The sequence below is a fragment of the Varroa destructor genome, unplaced genomic scaffold, assembly GCF_002443255.2.
Source record: "Varroa destructor unplaced genomic scaffold, Vdes_3.0 BEIS01000005.1, whole genome shotgun sequence".
NCBI classification, from domain to species: domain Eukaryota; kingdom Metazoa; phylum Arthropoda; class Arachnida; order Mesostigmata; family Varroidae; genus Varroa; species Varroa destructor.
Window position 1 is genome coordinate 29,995,220 of NW_019211458.1, and position 12,856 is coordinate 30,008,075.

At 38.5% G+C, this 12,856-nt stretch overlaps 1 long non-coding RNA gene across 2 annotated transcripts in view; it reads left to right on the forward strand.

Annotated features, from left to right (window-relative positions):
• The window catches only part of LOC147755523 (uncharacterized), a 32,219-nt gene that overhangs the window by 15,589 nt on the left and 3,774 nt on the right, over positions 1–12,856 (forward strand). For both annotated transcript variants that reach the window (XR_015328749.1, XR_015328748.1), the window contains exon 2: positions 5,092–5,203. This is a non-coding gene — a long non-coding RNA (uncharacterized LOC147755523). The remainder of the gene's footprint in view (positions 1–5,091; positions 5,204–12,856) is intronic.

A 12,856-nucleotide genomic window follows, 5' to 3' on the forward strand; every position in this document is an offset into this window, starting at 1 on the left:
GTCTGTGCGACTGATTTTATTCTTCATAGAAAAATCTAGTGCAGACAAAGCCGCAGAACGCTCAGCACATGAGACACATCTCTATCTCGCTCTCTCTATCTTCATTTAGGATCCCATCGAAGAATTCGAGATCGTTTTAGGCTCCTATTAGAATATGTATAGCAGGAATCCTATTTCTCGTAAATGTCTTACGAACATCGCTTCGATGTCACCCGGTAGGGTCTGCAATCGATACCTCATCATGAACAATTGTTTAACATTATTTCCTTATTGATTTTCAGGCCGCCTGATACACAATCCGTCTGAGCTGGATGTAGCTTAGTAGATCATTAAAAACGTAACTTAACGTCGAGTGGTTGCCACTGTGGTCAGGTGTTTCTATCATATGTAGCACAAAGTTGTTGTGCCATTTTAAAGTACGACTATTAACAACATACAGTACATATTTTCAAGCAAAATATATGATGTACCCTATAGCTGACAAAGTTACATCTATAGGATTGATGTTATCAGTCGTTAATGCTTGTGTTTCCAATCAAATTAAGATGCCGATGATGTTCCGCACGTCTATGAGTAGGCATTCTGAGACTGCATGTGGTTATTACAAAAGGGAAATAGCAAGAAATTTATGCAACACTATACCACATTGAAAGCCGGCTCTATCGCAATGTTGACTCCTAGACGTTTTGTTCCGTTGTCAGTTGTACCTGCTCTAACCTGGTATATGCTTGTGGATATCACAGTTACAGGATAGGATATCTGACTTTTAGCGGGGCTAGCCAGGTGTCAGACCCCGTAGGATTCAGCTTTCCATTTTATCAAAACGTGATTACGCCGCTTCAGCAATTAGCGTAATAGATCGTTATCCAAGGAAGTGCTTTTAATTTACCAACGTATTATTTTAGCGTTGCAATTTACTTGTTTCCCACATATAACCCTATGCAGAAGCCGGGAGATCGTTTGTCAACTTCGTGCTGACTTGAGCTAAACAACCTTTTAGGAGTCTTACATCAATTAAACGATATCAAACATCCATACAGTACAAGGGCTAAAATTATACAACCATTGTAGGTATTTTTAAATTTTACGGCAACCCCGGCCGCTGGACGGTACTGACCGGAGAACTATTTGGTTCAGAAGGGATTGTAGAGCAATGCCGAACGAGATAGATAATTGCTTCATTTCGCGCTAAAGTTTCTGACCCGCCAGAGGAGGTTGCTGACCTAGGCTCTATCGTGTACAAGATCCTATATTTCAGTTAGCTTTATCTGTTGAATTCATAATTCCAAACAATAGCACAAACTTATAAGGTAATCAAACGTATGTTCAAAAAATGGGTTTTTTTTCTCTATATCAGGCAGTATTATTATCAGGCAGTAAAATGGGATTCTGTATCAAGAAGTAAGTAACTTTTTAGTTTCGGTAATTATGTCAGGCAGCCTTACTGCTGATCTGAAAGATGTTAGGAATTGATTATGCATTATCGTACCGTAAAATAAGTGAAACGTGCGTGTTCAAACCTACGAAACGTTGGATCTAATTAGTGCTAATCAGCTGAGAAGAAAGTATTATATCTAAATGAGGGATTATACTGCGAAAAATTGTATGTATCTACGTTGCGAACGTCAGGTCATCAAACGACGTTTTGAATAAAACCGGCGCTAAATTTGTTTCTAGCTGTTAGTTTCGATGCTCGACTTCTTGCCCATTCTATGCCCCTGGCTGCTTATTGTACGGGAAGCTGTTGAAACAATTGTAGCTATGCATGAGCGATATTTACGTTGTCCGCTTTACGCTTAGCGATCGTACAGACTACCTTACTTTATATTGTTTAGTCATGAATACTTGTTAATAAAACAATTTAATGATGTAAAAAAGTATATTTAAAAATAAACCAATTTAAAAAAGGACAATCAGTATCATTTTAGCAGGATATAGACGGGGCTAAATAAGAGCTGTCTAAGTAACGGGGGCAACGGAATGCCGCCGCCTTCATTTTGATGTTTCTGCATAGACGCTAGGAAAAATTATTTTCATTGTACTTCGGACGAGATAACATTAGGGAGATGCGTGTATTCGATCAGCGTTTTTCTAACTAATTTTCCTCCATAAATATTGGTCAGAAGGTCACTGCGCCGGGTTTGGGCGCATGAATAAAAACGCAACGTTCCACTTGGGCCCGTGATAAATTCATTTGTTGAACGTTCTGCCATAAATTTAATTTACTTGTTATTAGAAACAGTTTTAGTCTACGAGATCGTCGTTAGCTGTAGATATTCGAGCTTTACCGTGATTAGAAGAATATGTACATCATTTATGGTTTCTACATTTTTTTTAGTAGCGTTTTCATGAAGACAGATCGATTTCCAAAAAAAATTTGCTGAAAATTATAATCAGGTATCAATCAAATGGAACTATCTGATGCATGCTGCCTCTTTAGAGAGGGATTACTTATGCGAGTTAAAGTCACTGGTTTTCCCGCTTCAACATGCCGTCGACTAGATTTTTTTCAAGATAAGGGGTAAAATATTACTTGGACATACAAAAAAAGACATGAAAATAGAAGTAGTAAGATGGCGTTGCGAAATAATCGAAGCCAACATTTTATTAGAATAGTTAATGAAACCATTTTTTTTTTAGCTTTATATACGGACAGGTCTCATAATGCCATACATCTTAACCAGATTCCATTCGATGTCAAACGAGGGAGTTGGGTTTTTGCTTCCTAACGTATACTATTTTTTATGCGCCAAACAGGAATCCAACAAGCTCTATGAACCGCATTTAGCACTCAAAGGGTATCAGCTTGTAAAATGGAAAATGTTGAGTAATGGTATATAATTGACTACGCAATTTAGTAGCATAATTGACTACGGCCATTTTTTGCAATAGTGGCCGAAGCTCCGAATGGTTATAGAAAATCAGTAGCTGTTATACGCTTTTCCAGGCTAAATCAATGTTTGAATTAAGACAAACACTTATCGCAATTGTAAAGCATACTCATCGCTAGAATCCCGACTAGAACCCTGTTCCGCGTTTAGAGCAGGCTAATTAACTTCAGCATATTTATAAGGCTCTGATCAAAAACCGCAGCGCTTTTTGAACTTATTCCTATACCTTTTTTATTTTATTTACAAATAAATCTCACAGAACTTTCACCCATCCTTAAACCAATTTAGCTATTTCTTAGTCAATTTTTAATATGTTCTTTACTGCCAAGTGAACGGTTACGGATCTCATAGAAAGGATGCAGAATTTGGAGAATATCGAAGGTGCAGGAAACTTCCTACTTAAGCCATTACAGGTCCCTTCAACAATCTTTAACATGTGTGGCCTGATATTGTCGTGGAAAAACGAATTTGCCTTGTTTATTGGATTTTTCTTGTCTTCTTTCAGCTAGTGCAGTTCGGCTACATATAAACCCTTGTTGGTGGCCTTTTCTTTTTCTTTGTTGAAATGAGATTCTGTATGTAAATATCAATTAGTTTTCTGTATTCTTAAGTGATTCTGATAGATTTACTGATTTAAGACCTATTAGTTTTTCGCAAAATGTATGCCAAGGCTCATAGGACGCCGATACGTTCGATGACCACGAATTAAGAAGGCTTGTCCTTTATTCCTACAGGAGCTCTATACTTGGACTATGATTTCAGACTACCAACAGTTACTACTTACTTTCCTTCAGCTATTGATTTACGTGGTAGTTTCCTTGGTCAGCCCGGTTGTTTGTGTTACGGTTGGCGTCTCGTATAGCGCAGAAAATGGGCAGTTCTGTTTTAATTATGAGCAAAGGCAGTTAGGCGTTGGGAAAGTTACAACTCTCTGGTAGATATGACCCCATTATCTACGTAGTATTTCTATGTAGTAATTTCCAGCGATTGTCTGAACAGGACTTTTCCTTTACTTGATGGACCTTTATAGTTTGGGCCCATAGACAATAGTAAATACACATAAATATGTGTAATTGCGTGCGTCATAGAATTAATGTTAAGAGCCAGCGCTTCGTAAGATTTGTTAGACGTTGAGTTGTGGGAAAAATTGTCATTATATATAATTAAGTTGAATAAAATTTCAGATGAGCAAAGATCTTCAATGAAACTTGGGATGGTCTTTCAAAGCTTGCAACACCTGCATTATAGATTTTGGCAGGCGGTGTGTAAAATTGTAAAGACAAGGGTTCTGTGTGTCGTTTTTTTATATGCTTTCGATCTGTTTTCAATTTTCCTATTTTTATCAGACACTAGCTAAAGACGTGTTCGCGAAAAAGGTAATAGAGCGGTGCCGTTCTCCATGATTTAGGGTGTCAAATTGTCTGCGAAAAAAAAAATTAGCTCCTGTATGATTCCTTTCTATAGTATATACGGATACGCTAGAGTGGTGAGGAAAATTGGCGATAGACTACAATAGGTCACGGTTTCCGAGTATGTCTTGTGTGGCGGTACATTGATACTGTTGCAGGCTACGCCTTGCAGACCACATGCTGAAAAAAATTACCTATTTTTTTTCTGAGTCTGACAATTACGACTAAATTCAATTGCAAAGAACACAGAGGATAGCGGCTTCTCGGCTAACTCACTCCGGGATTGGCAATGCCTCATATTGCATTATAGTACATCATAGTGCTAGAAAAGGCCAATCTTTCTTTCGTACACTAAAGCTACTGACGGCCGCGCAAGTTATTTCATACCACGTGCGTTTCTCTGACAAAGTACAGTGGCACACACCCGTAACACTTGATCACTTACTCACAACAGGCACATTCTGTGAATCATGGATGAAAAATAATTTCTCAGCATAAAAAATCGAAGACGACCTGCTTTGCTCTTAAAAAGAACACCGGAACAAACGACACTGACTAACTATTTTCATGTAGTTGGTTTTAAAGAACATTTGCGTGTGATTGCATAGCCTGTACCTAAGATAGTCCTATGCTACATGAAAATTGCTCACCGGCGACATGATCAATACAAGATGATCATCAGACTTGCACTTATGGACAGTGTCACTCAATTCAGGAGTCCACAATTTTTTTTTCTTTGGCGTGAAATTTCCGTCACGTAACACTAACACCTAACTTTGCCTTTTCTGCAGCCGCTTGTACGTTCGCGCCGTGGACACTGACGATTTGGAATGATCAACGGAGTTTTGGCTACTATAGCGTTAACGGCTCGTCCTAAACCCCTCTAAACTCCAGCACGAAAATGTAAGACAGTCGTTGACCTTTGGTTAAGTTGCGAAAGTCGCCTGCTTTTCTGTTACATTTTGAAAAAATACCTTATTAAGACGCTCAGTGGTTGAATATAATGGACGGTGTGATGTTTTTCTATTAGCGTATACGAGCTAAAGTGCTCGAGGGAAGTTGAATGTAAAAGTCCTATATTGTTATAACCAGCAAGGAGGCATGCTGCAGGATATGCTATGCTTGTAGACTAAGCGATTGAATTTGGTAGCTTTTTTCCAGCCTATGTAATTAGGAATTAGTAGTTGTTTGCCAATGTAAAAAATATGAATCGCTAGAGATCACTTTACTGAGAACACGCGTTGCCAGGACAAATGGATCGAGAAAATCGTCGGTCGGTCGGTCGGTCGTTCGACGACTGCAAAGAGAAGCGTTCGATGTTTCAACGAAAACGGGAAAAAGACTAACTGCTAGAATGCACAACTTTTGATCAAACTAGACCTTTTTTTTTTTTTTTTCATTGCGCTAACCCTTTAAATCAAGATGCACAGATCGTACGCACGCTGCATTCAGTGTCTCTAAATATTGTATCTGGCAGAATGACTTCGATCACCCAAGTCAGTTGCCCCTTTTTACCTTCGACAAATTCATTTGACATCAAATTGACTGACGTTCTGTATCACTCGCTTAGCCATCGTTTTCTACAACTGGTACGATCTTGTTTTGTACGCATGCGCTGATCACACAATTTAAACTACTGATCCGAAGAGGCGACTGTCGCAAGGAATTGCTGAAATTGGCTCCTGATGACGCCGGTTCCGGGTTATAGGTAGACAATCTCACATTTACGTAACGAGTTGTACCCTAACCAATCAGACGCCCTCGACTACCCCCCACATTTCTAGAACGACCAAACCCGCCTCACCTTTCCAAGAGCGGGAAATTACTTCCTGTCGTGGCATTATCTGTGGCGCATGTGCTAGTTCACAAACGCGGTTCCAACCTAGACGAATGTCGTCCATCTGAAATTGAAGTACGTTATCGACACACATCAAGGACGAAACCCTTCCGTTTCACGTTACGGGGTTTTTTTTTTACTCGCGCCAGTAAACAGTGAATTTTAAGAAAAAACTAGCACTATCATACACTGTTGTAAATGTATGGTGTAGCAATAATCAGGATTCTTCGAATGTACTGAGCTCCCTGAGTACTGTGTACTGAGAACATGAAATTTGCTTTCTGAAGTAGACTCAGTCAGTACGAGGTACGTAGTCAATATGACAATTTCTGTTAGTCAATTAGGACTGAGCTAATTGTTATTTTTAGCGGTGAACAAATCATCGTTCGCGCTAGATTATTTGCTGTTTACCAGCGGCGTTCTGATAACCATCCATCACTCTACCTGATTTTTCATTAGTTCCTTAATGGGCGACGTATTAAGATGCCGACGAGTAGTTTATTTTACAACTGTATAAGGGTACGCTACGACAATTACTAGAAAAGTTCGTGTCCGTCGATATAGCAAGCTGCCGGTTAAACCCACATGGGGCATGCACAATTTGGGCACATTGTCTGGATCTGAAACGGGCTCTGCGCAACCATCCGCGTGAAGCTCTACGCTGTGAAAGGCCAGCCATTTAGGGCAATGCTTGACTAAGACAGTGTCGATTCATATAAAACTAGTGCAGAGTTAAGAGCTAGGCTGAATAATTTAGTAATTCGGTGGTTATTTATCATTGTACTAGCGAGAGGCTTGCACCGAAACGCTAACCTTTTCCATATAAATAGAAAATTCAAAAAAAAAAAAACAAAGACGTTTATTAATATTGAAATGCAATTTTGACTAATCATGGCTGGATATGCTTAGATGATACGTGGAGTACTTAATATGCCACGCTTTTCCTTCGCCTTTGCTCGTTTCCTGTTGATTTGTTTAATGCAGCGTATACAAGCCCTAATAATTTGTACGAGACCTTTTGTAGCTAAACTGTATTAATGTGGTCAACGAAATTCCGTTGCTAACAGGCCATCTTACTACCGACATTTCCATAGCAAGCTAGCGAAACGGAACTCGTTGCAAACTCCAAGAAGACTATTTTTTGTGTATATGAATTTTACGAAAAGTTCATTTTACTTCATTCAATGTGAACGTTATTATAGGGAAAAAAAATTTAAATAGGTTAGATTCCGGCTAAACGGAAAACTTTTTTTTTCTCCGTTGATCTGCATTTCTTTACGACTGTTCAAGATTGCGCAATGAAAAGTTTTACCGCTGATTGGGTCTAACGTCGCAGGATACTACCTTTACATCTCATTATTTTATATGAGAGCTTTCTGTTTCTGTCATTGTTTAGCACTTGAAGTAAAAACAAAATTGTGATCACTTTACCAAAAAGTATCTTTCTACAAGACTTTTATTTTTATTTTTAACGTTTTAGTTTGTTGGCAAAAATGTACATATCAAGGTGGGTCTTTCGTGAACAAACTTTTTGAGACTTTTGTCGCTCTCACGCCTCACCTGATTCATATCCTTGAAACGCTAAGGCAGTAGCGAATAATAGGTAGAGCAGGTTCTCGCCCAACTGCCTACAGTCTAACTCACAATAGTGACCGATTAAGTTCTACCTGTAAATGCTGGTATGCAAGCAAATATTTTACTAAGCAAAGTTTAGAAAAATCATAGCTGTAAAATGTATCTATAATTCTAAGCTTCATTATAAAAAATAAACTTGCGTAAACTATTATCATATAGTTATTTAATGAAGTCCTTTAGGGGCTAAGCACACCATTGCGGGGTGATGGCTTGAGACGTTTTGATATAAAGTTGGAACTGAAAAGCAGGTCTGGACACCGTAGTAGTCCAACCTCAATTAACCTAACTCGAGTCGGCAGCTTTGACTCCACGTTACCCCAAACAAATGACCCCCCTTCGTGTCATTTGAACGACCTCGAAATACAGTCGACGAACACATCATCCCGAGAGCAAGTTAAGCGTATTCACACTTGCACGATGGCCGCGAATGAATAATGCACAGTCCGGCTGCATACGCCTTGAACATACTTAACTTCTAAGCAACTGCACAAGCTTATGGATTTAGGAAATAGGCAGACATCTTTTTTTTGGTTGATGACTATGAAAAAATGATTGGCGTTCGATGAACGCCGAGCTTCATGGGTTCTCCTAACTTTTAATTGGCTTGCTCACGGCCAATACTTCATGGATGTTTCCGATATATGTACATATGCACATTTACACATAACCGCCTTTTCTGCTTATCCTGGAGACTGTTCGTCTTAGGTAAGATGAGGGTCTTTTTGAATTTTTTACCATCATAAATTCAGCTTTCATCTGGAAATATCTCGCTTTGTCAGATGAAAACCCTGTTCTTTCAAATCGTGCGAATGAAGTAGTGTGTTAACACAAATGTACAAAATCTGGACAATTTGTCGCTCATATTCAATTGAACTATTTTCGTTCGTTAATTAATCCCTGTGCCTTTTAGGCTTCATGGGTTAATATGGGACTCGTTGCAGGCCTGTATTGTACTTTGTACCCTCTTTCGTTTTCCAACTTTCGGTAATTTTCATATCCGTGTTCGAAGGACTTCTTCCAACTATAACAGGCGAAGCACTATTGAATGATAAGCAGATTTGATTGTTGCTTGCGCTTAATAACTGTATGAAAACTTCATTATGCCTTCTGCTTAAAGTTTAAACTTAATACTATATGATTATGAAGAAGTTTAAAAAGGAACTAGATGCGATCGTTGATAGATTGCCTATTTATCTAGTAAGCCTATATCGCATAGCAGTAAGCGTAACACTAGCGGGGGGGGGGGGGCAAAGGGTGGTCGTATCATTTGGTTGGTGACCTGACAAAACAACAACATCGATTAAACGATGTAAAATTTCTTCAGTAGAAATCACCTAGACAACTACAATGTGAAGACATTTCGTAGTATCGACTGTTGGATGGATTGGCCCGAAACTACCTGTTTGTTACAACAGCTCTTGGCCAATAATTTATTGCCATCGGCTGAGTTATTGAGTCACTGTCCTGAACTTCCTATGAGCCTCCTGAGCGCCGTCATGAATGTTCGCGCTATGAAACGGTATATCGTCCATATAGGAATTTGTGAGCACAGACATTGATATTGGTATTGTACCATAACATGATAAAGTTCAAATTTATGGAAATATAACGTACAGGGAAAAACGTACAATTTCCACGTTATAGCATACGCTATGGTATCGTATTGTTGTGTTCGACGTATTTTGACGGCGTTGTTGAAGTCTTATTAATCACCGATATTAATCAGGCACACATTTCAGTTATGAAGGACTACGCCAGTAGTCCGGGCCTCACAATACGTTTCTAGGGGATAGGGCTTCTATACATTAACAGCGTCCAATTTACGTAATTACTCTGCAGGGCACATCCTTGAAAGTCACCGTGATATTTCAATGAATTCCTTCTATCCCATGGAAATATGTTGTTCCAGAGTTATCCGAAGTTTCCGATCTTACCGGCTTTCTTTGAAGCGTTTAGATTTCCGGTGTTGGATAGGGATTACGTGTTCCAATCTAGGATTATATACTGATATTAATATCGTTTCTCGTTTAGCGAACAAGAAGAGTGCACTAATTAACTTAACGTTACGCTAATAAAAACGCCCAGTCTAAACCGTGTTTCGAGCTTTCCCGTACCTGACTTGCTGGCTATTTTGGTCACCAGAATGATTAGGCCTTTTTCTCACGCATATATAGAAGTTAAAATTACGTCTTCACTTCTGGAGAACAGATCCACCACTCTACTACTTGTCCATTTTCAGACTGCAATATATAATAAAATACTAGGTGCTTTTTGATTGACAACGAAAAAATTAATGCGAGTAGCTCTTGATGGTTTGGTTTATGATACAAACGTTGATGTTTACTAAAGTCCATCAGACTCCGATGTTTTTATATTGTTAGGATAATGCTGAGGTTAAAAAAAACTGTGATTTTTGTATGCATACTTCATTCGATGTTTTTCCTATACCTGAGTTAGGGACGTCCATGGTGAATCTACTGTTTCTGGGTCTAATTATAATTTAATGTGTGTGCTTCTGAATATAATTAAAAACTCTACTGTAGATCCCTTAAATAAAAGAGACCACATTGTTATCAGCTACAAGCCAGGTTCTCTAATTTAAACAGGGACGACCCGGTTTCTGAACCCGGACATCTGACATGACTCCGCAGGCTCAGTAGCAAAAAAGATGGCAGTTTCTTGCGTATATAAACCAGTTACCTACACGAAAATGGCATTTAATCGCCGATGCTAGAAAAGTTACTGTAGATTTATATATATATATATATATATATATATATATTTAAATCCTGCGGAGTCCTCAGCCACTAAATGGCCTATGCTTCAAAAGGCCAACTAGAAGGGCACTTCTAGTTCTAGTGAGCAATTTGCACAGTAACGTATGCTAAGATTACAGTTTCCTCTTTACAAAAGGACAAGGCTTTATTTTTGAATTACAGCTTTACGTTTTTCAATGTGATAATCTATTGAAACACGAATTCACTAAAAGGTACATGCATATGCCTTAAAAATCGATATGCTAGATAGAAACCACTGATATTTTAAAGAGAAGACAGTCTAGAAACGTCAAGTCATCCTGGTCCAACACGAGATTCTCTGCACACAAAAATAAAGTGTTTTTTTCCTTATTAATGAGTAATTATCTCGAATATCTTAATGTTTTTTTTTTCTCATTGATCTCAAAGACTACGGATGTATCTCGGGATTCATTTTATTGCGAGGCATGCGTAAGAGACATGTCGGTACCCGGAGGAGTGACATGTAATGACAACAGATAGGCCATCCGCTAACAGCATCCGGTAACAGATGGACTACACATTTCCGTATAGCATGACGAAGTCACTTTAATCTTGTGAAAGTTGAAAAATTAACATAGTAAAAATTGTAAGATGCAACCAAATGTGTCTACCATACTATGGACCAAATGTCCTAATTAGATAAGTTTTAGGTAAAGTTTTATTTAGCTTGAATCTGTCTTTAGTTTTGCCAAACATTTTCAAAGCCTGTAAATGCTACTATTATGGCACGCAAGATAGGCAGTGTTTATACCATGATAAGAAAGGCCAACTGATTGTTACAATAATAGCTAGTGTAGACCAGTATATATATATATATATTTGGTATCTCAACATACAGTTGTCCTGTAAATCCTACCAAAACTATCCGATTCGAACTTATGTATCACTTCCACTCCAAGAAAAAATGGTTTCAGCAGGACCGACAAGACGATACTTTTTTAAGAAATAATTAGGCCTCTTATCTTTAAAATAGTAATCTCCCGTACATCCAACTAAAATTATCTCCTTTTTAAATGGAACTGCAAGACCCACATGGTAGAAAAACAAGTGGTCCCATTTCGCCATTTAGGTCGAGAATTTTTACTTAATCTCTACAGAATCGGATGAAACTACATCCTGTAAACCTTAAGTAATAAATTTCTGCCTGTCAGCCAACTCTCGGTCTGAGCTGTCTCCCTGCTTCCGGCCTGAAAGTTTTTCGAACATATACTAGAGAAGATATAAGGCTTGCACACTCGGTCTCGTAGCCAAAAAGCCTCTGTTCATCCCTCCGGCGTTACGTGGTACAAGCCGGTAAACGGTCACGGATCATTCAGCCTGTAATATTGTAGTCATACGTGGTGAAACGCGAACGGGAATGTTTTCAGTGTCGTTACGGGATCAAGAAGGCCCAACAATCAACCTGTGCGTGCTGCGACCTCAAGGAAAGTCATAATATAGGACAGCATGGTAGTTTCGCTGTACTAAAGTATGACGTTTGTAGCTTTGTTGCACATTGCAGAGCAGCTGAACTTTGATAGTTTATCTTAACAATTTAAGTTTTTTAGTTTACATATATAACTCATTATAAGTAGTAGCAATCAAATTGTGCATAAAGTTCCGATATTTGTTTAGTTTCACTATTTTTTTGTCAACTGTTGTATAAAAATCTAAATTTAACTGTTCGAGCCAGACTAGAAGTTGTCGAGTTCCAGGAAGAATATCTTTCTTTTGCTTCCTTTATTCTGAGTTGCTCTTTTCGTTTGTATTTAATTTAAATCATTATTTTAAAATGGCTTTTGGTTCGAGCCATAGCGTTGCTAAAGGCCAAAAATGCAAAATACAGACTTTGAAGAACGTAGTGCGTCAAATGGCCCTGAGGAAACATCGGTTGATACTATTAGAGCTGAAGGAATAACCCCTGTTGTAGCAAAATCAGAAAATACTTTAGGTCCCGCTAGAACTCAATTAGATGACATTCGAACTTCTGCCGCTTCGGAAAAGAAAAAAAAAAAAGAAAGAATTAAACTCACTCATACAACTGCTAGCGAAGCTGTTAGGACCACTCTAGGAGAGTCTGAAAGTCGACCTGTTCTAAGGGCACGCCTTGCAGAACTCTGCTAATACTCAGAGGGGACAGTATTTTAGAATATTAAGCTGCTTTTGTTCAAATGAAAAATTCAAGGACTAGGTTATCGGGGGCTAAAATAGAGCTATTTGTTGGTTACTAGGTTAGGAGGATTTTAATTATGCTGTTTACGCATGATCGGGCCCAGGCTAGAAATTATCATCTAGCACGAACTGATG